The 6,416-nt window shown below is 39.4% G+C and overlaps 1 long non-coding RNA gene across 1 annotated transcript; it reads right to left on the bottom strand.

The window, feature by feature from the left end:
- Positions 1-629: 629 nt before the first annotated feature.
- LOC124997925 lies at positions 630-1,994 on the bottom strand. Its single transcript, XR_007111003.1, has 4 exons — positions 1,848-1,994; positions 1,612-1,758; positions 1,392-1,496; positions 630-1,262 (listed from the first exon to the last, which is right to left on the bottom strand). It is a non-coding gene; the product is annotated as an uncharacterized LOC124997925 (long non-coding RNA).
- Positions 1,995-6,416: the final 4,422 nt, after the last annotated feature.

Genomic DNA, 6,416 nt, shown 5'->3' on the forward strand with positions numbered 1-6,416 from the left:
TGACATATCCAAGAATCCAATTACCACCAAAGCCCCATCATCCTACTGTTTATTCTATGGAGAATAAAATAAATGATACTAAATATGAAAACTTTTTGGGGAAAAAAAAGTAATGAATTGCCTGATCGGTGTAGATTTTTATGTGTTGCACAGCTTTCTACAATTCATTGTGAATGTTATTTTAAGTTTTGTCTTGGGTTGCCTCTTTAGTTTGGCTCTCACAGAAATGGTTATTATGTGTGATAAACCAATTGATGTTGGAACACATTGTGAGAGTCAGGTAGATAAACACCTGGCCCTCAGGTTATACAAACAACACACTCTCTTGCCAACATGTGGTGTCAACTTCTATGTTCAATACAAAACATTTTGCCCCGAGCAACAATGTCAGCACTTGATCCGATGGTTCCTCTTTGGTTGACTTGAGAAATGCTTTCTCTGTCCGTATGTTTGGTGTACAGTTAACATCAGGTGATGTGATGAGGGACATGCCGGTAAGAAAATTATTTGTTCATGGCATTTATCTGAAATGATAATCTAGGCTGGAATCTTTATGAGCTTCCTGACAATGGCGTCAAACAAACTCATTTCTGGAAGTGAGGGCTTCACGACTGAAGACTGTTATGAAATGAGGTAAAATGTTTTTATATATTACATTTATTTAAGCTGGATATATTCATATGTATATAAACAACAGGTTAAACTCATGTACAATGATTTAATTACAGAAGTGATTGACAGAAAATGAACCACTAGTCAGGACTGAAACTAAACTTAGCAAATCAGTCTCTTTAATCACTGCAATAAAAGGTTACGTAACAGCTTTCACCTTTACAAGAAGTGCCAAGAGAAGTATTCAAAGAGCATGCATTGACATGTTCTGTGTCATATCGCACCACTCACACACGTTAAACAGAGAGGAAACCAGGATTCACAAAAACTAAAGCTGCACAGAATATTACACAGATCAACAGAGACAGAGATGTGAAGCAGAACTGTTACAGTTTAGTGTGATCAAGCTCTAAGAATGTTATTGTTGATTTAATAATTTTCAGTGTTTTTTCATTTAGATCTAGTTGTTGAGCGTAGTTGAACATTTTTTTGTCTATGTAATCCCAGGTTTTCTCCACGAAATCCTTTATCCTCTCCTTCAGTTCAGACTCATCAGACACTTCCCCCACCAGCTCCAAAACATAATCAAGCTGATCTTTGACTTCATCAAATACAACTGAAACAGTTTCAACTCTTGTCTTGTGTGCCGTCTGATGGAGGACAAAAAGAAATCAACACACAAATTACAAATGATAATTGTTGTTTAGTGCCTGCACACACAACACACTCTCCACTTGTGAAGAACGTGAATATGAAGTGAAGGAAGATTAAATACACACCTTGTTTCTAACTAGTTCTAGCTCTGCTTTCTGATAGTGGTCCTTAAGTGACAGCAGAAATGTCCAAGAAGAATCACCTGAGCGTCGTTGCTTTATCATTGCAATCTGTAAATGAATAAAGTTCAAGTTAATCAGCCCGCAATGACTTCCAGTTGATGTAAATGCACTAGCACAGATAAATGTGCGACACCAAAACAAGACTAATCAACAAAGAATGTACCAGTTTGTCCATGTTACTTGTCTGTGAAGTTGCAACATGAAGCAGACAGAGCAGAGAGAAGATGAGGAAGAGGCCTTTGGAGGTTCTGACTGTAGCCAGTCCTCTGCTGCTGGGTGACACTGATGCTGCCATCACAACTAAAACACTCTGAGAAGTTGACACAATAGAAACCACTGTCAGAAAAACACAAGAGAAACTTATATACAACAGTCGAAGTGAAGTAAGATTTAATTTACCTGCTGGATGAATTGAAGGAGAGCTGCTGCTGAGCAGGTGGAGAATGAAGAAATGACACACGACAAATGCTCCAGTTGTCAGATTGTACAGTGTCAACAACGACGTGTGTGACTTCACTGTTCTTTCACTTTCATTTCTGAAATGATTTCACTTTACGGGAAACATGGCAACATGAAACACAACCCCGCCCTCAGTGCCCTGCCATGTCTCAGCAACTTTTAGAGTGTATATGGGTGAGAGCGTGTGTGTGTGTGTGTCTGTGTAATGTGTGCATGTATGTGAATATATGGAGGGTGTGTGTGTGTATGGGGGGAGAAAGAGCGGGTTTGTTCTTGATGTTCTGTTTTGCATTAAAAGTGCTATATAAATAAAGTAAGTATGATAGAAATACTCTGACAATAATCCAGTCCAACAGCTTGTGTCACTTCATCAGGAGCTTCATTTAAAATGTCACCTCCCTTCTCTCTGGTTACAGAAGCAGCCGCCTCCTATTAACCAAGTTAAACTAAAGCAGTGATTTTAGGACATTTGATTCTTCTGACAATAATGTTCCCTATCACATCAGTTATTGGAGGTAAGTGATGGTCAGTTAATGAATAAACAAAACAACAATATTTAGGAAACAGTCAACGTTTGATTGAGTGAGCACATCCCGTCCTGCATTGTTTAGATACCAGTGTGTAGCTTAATTTGTAATAGTTATACCACTACTACCTTTATTTTTTAATGAAATACAACAAGAAAGTGTCCGACACTGCTTGAAATAAAAAAAAACTGGTTATAGTCAGCCGACGGTTAAAAAAAGAAAAAAATCTCAGACAGGCAGAGACGCAACGCGAGTTGAATTAATCTGCACCACGTACGAACGAACCCACGTTTACCAGAACTCCACTGGTTGATAAGTACGTACAAACCGGAGTGAAAACAAACCTGAAAGTGAAGAAACTCTAAACGTTAACGGAAAAGGCCGCAAACCTGACAGACAGAGAGCTGTTGCGTGTCAGAGTGAGAATAGTGGGACACAGCAACTCATGTGTATGTGTGTAGAGGAGGGGCTTGAGCGCCTATCACAGAACGCAGACACAGTAAGATAACCAATGAGGATTTACATTCAATCCAAGCACAGATATTGACTCGTATTACTCGTATAATACTCATACTCGGCAAAAGTGCTCGATCCATACCGGATACTTGTTTTAGCTGAGTATCCGGCTCAACTCTATTGACAATGTTAAACTCTGGTATAACAACAGACCTCAAATGTTGAAGACTGTCAGGAAATGAGGTATCAGACAAAAAAAGTTTTTATATAATGCATTTATTTATATTTCTATGTATATAAATAACAGCTTATACTCATATAAAGTAGTTTAATTAAAGAAGTGATTGACAGAAAATTAACCACAAGTCAGGAGTAAAACTAGGTTAAATGCCAAGAACAGTATAAATATCAAAGAGCATGCATTGACATGTTTTGTGTCTTATCGCACCACTCAGACACATGTTAAAAACAGAGAGGAAACCAGGTTTCACAAGAACTAAAGCTGCACAGAATATTACACAGATCAACAGAGACAGAGATGTGAACTAGAACTGTTACAGTTCCTCATCTCTAGACTTCTCCAAGCATATTTTGTGACTTTCTTGCAGTCTTTTTTCAGTGTCATGAAGTCGTAGAGTGTAGGTCTCCATCTTTTGGTTTGTGTAAGTCATGGTTTTCCTCAAGAAATGCTTTATCCTCTCCTTCAATTTAGACTCATCAGACACTTTCCTCACCAGCTCCAAAACAAAATCAAGCTGATCTTTGACGTCATCAAGTACATCTGAAACAGTTTCAACTCTTCTCTCGTGTGCCGCCTGATGGAGGACAAAAAGACTTTTTACTCACATTAAATTACAAATAAAATAATTGTTGTTTACCTCCTGTACACACAACACACTCTCCATTTGTGAAGAAACTGAATATGAAGTGAAGGAAGATTAAATACACACCTTATTTCTAACTAGTTCTTCTACTGCTCCCTGAGAGTGCTTCTTCATTAAATCCAGAAATTTCCAAGAACAAACCTTTGAGTGTTTCACATGTGCTGCATTCTGTAAATGGAGAAATGAACAAGAAGAAATAAATGAAGAAAGTTAATTAGCCCATAATGACTTCCAGTTGATGTAAATGCATGTACACAGATAAACGTGCGACTGCAAAACAAGATAAGCGACAAAGAATGTACCAGTTTGTCCATGTTACTCGTCTGTGAAGTTGTAACGTAAACCAGACTGAGCAGAGAGAAGATGAGGAAGAGGCCTTTAGAGGTTCTGACTGTAGCCAGTCCTCTACTGCTGGGTGACACTGATGCTGCCATCACAACTAAAACACTCTGGGAATTTGACACAATAAAAACCACTGTGAGAATAACACAGACTTTTTATAACTGTTTGAAGTGAAGTAAGATTTAATTTACCTGCTGGGTGAATCTAAGGAGAGCTGCTGATTGTACGTGTAAACAACGTGTGTGACTTCACTGTTCTTTCGCTTTCATTTCTAAAATGATTTAACTTTATCGGAAACATGACAACATGAAACACAACAGCGCCCTCAGTGCCCTGCCATGTCTCAACAACTTTTAGAGTGTATATGGGTGAGAGAGTGTGTCTGTGTAATGTGTGTATGTATGTGAATATATGGAGTGTGTGTGTGTGTGTGTGTGTGTGTGTGTGTGTATGGGGGGAGAAAGAGCGGGTTTGTTCTTGATGTTCTGTTTTGCATTAAAAGTGCTATATATGTGCATTAAAAAAAACAGGTTTTATGTAGCCAATTGATTATAACATCAATCCAACTTAAAGGTGCACTGCTGCCACCTACCGTACTGGAGTGTGAAACAGTAGATTGGCAGGTGGAAAAAAAACAGGTGATAAATGTATAAATAAAGTAAGTATGATAGAAATACTCAGAACAGGGGCATCACTAGGCTTTAAGGACAGGGGAGGCTCGACCTGGGGGGGGGGAGTAGTATGATTTCTGTTTTGTTACTGTTTAATTTGAGGAAGTTTGAATGAAACCAGGATTTAATTTCGAGGGGGCAATCGTGAGCGAGGGAGGTGGGAGGGTGGAGTCCGGTTTGGTAGAGATATGGAGCTGGGTATCGTCTGCGTAGCAGTGGAAGGTAATACAATGTTTCCGGAAGATGTGACCAAGAGGGAGTAGGTAAATGATGAATAGTAGGGGCCCTAGGACTGAGCCCTGGGGCACACCTGAGATGAGTGGTTCAGATGTGAAGGAGCTTAGTTGAATGAACTGAGAGCGGCTGGAGAGGTAGGATTTGAACCAATGTAGGGAAGTGTGGGTAATGCCGATGGATAGGAGTCTGTCAAGGAGGATGGTGTGAGAGAGTGTCAAAGGCTGAGCTCAAGTCAAGAAGGATGAGAATGGATAGGAGACCGGAATCAGCTGCCAAGAGAAGGTCATCGGTGATTTTGAGGAATGCTATTAATTGTTAACTGTAATTGTTTGAAAAGATTATTGTGAGATAGATGTGAGTGGAGCTGGGAAGCAACAGTATCTTGGAGAGAAATAGAAGATTGGAGATTGGACGGAAATTGAACTCCGGTAATGACATGCAGTTGGTGGAGTTTTTCCTTGCAGAAAACACACAAATAAACGTGTGACTGCAAAACAAGACTCAGCAACAAAGAATGTACCAGTTTGTCCATGTTACTTGCGTGTGAAGTTGCAACATGAAGCAGACAGAGAAGAGAGAAGATGAGGAAGAGGCCTTTTGGAGGCCTTTGGAACTGAAACTGCAACATTAGGAGTAGGTAAATATACAGAATGAATAAAAGGAGAGCTGCTGTACAGGTGATGAAAGAAGAGATGATAAATGTTTAATTCACTCCCTTTGTCAGATCGCTTATCACTATCACTACATCAGTTTGTGAGCTTTCTTTTCATTTTCATTTTTACACAAGTTGCTCCACTTTACAGACACAGCTTTACCATCAAATAAATAAAGAAATGTGAGAAACAGTGTGAGAAAACTAAGCGAGAGGTGAGTTTTGTTTTGATTCTAGATGAAAGGAAGCTGTACTAGGAAGAGATATTGAAGGTGAGTATGGATTCACTGAGAAACTTGATAAATCAGAGTTAAACTGTTGACATTGAAGGTCCTTAGCTTCATCAGCAAGTGGAGTCTGTTGAGTTTTTTTTAAGATGGTGCCTGCATGTGGGAAAAGGAGAGGCAGCGGTTTAAAAGGGCAATTACTGACTGTCTTCGGCCCCCACGACACAGCTCCTTTGTTTTGGGGACATTTAACTGAGCTGGTTGTGTCCAGGTTTTCAGGTGAGCCACCAGGACCATGTCGTTGGCATATTTAAAAAGGTTCATTCCCTGACTCAGTACGTTTACATGCACGGAAAAAAATCTTAATATCCCTTAATAGCTCTCTTGACCTCTTTATTAACCTCCTTTTTGTCCATCTCTGACCCAGGGAAGAAGATCAGTTTCTTCTTATTGATGGTAGTTTTTAGCTCCTTGTTGACCCAGGGTTTATTGTTAGGGAAGATGGTGACAGTC

The sequence above is a fragment of the Mugil cephalus genome, chromosome 1 (genome assembly GCF_022458985.1).
Source record: "Mugil cephalus isolate CIBA_MC_2020 chromosome 1, CIBA_Mcephalus_1.1, whole genome shotgun sequence".
NCBI classification, from domain to species: domain Eukaryota; kingdom Metazoa; phylum Chordata; class Actinopteri; order Mugiliformes; family Mugilidae; genus Mugil; species Mugil cephalus.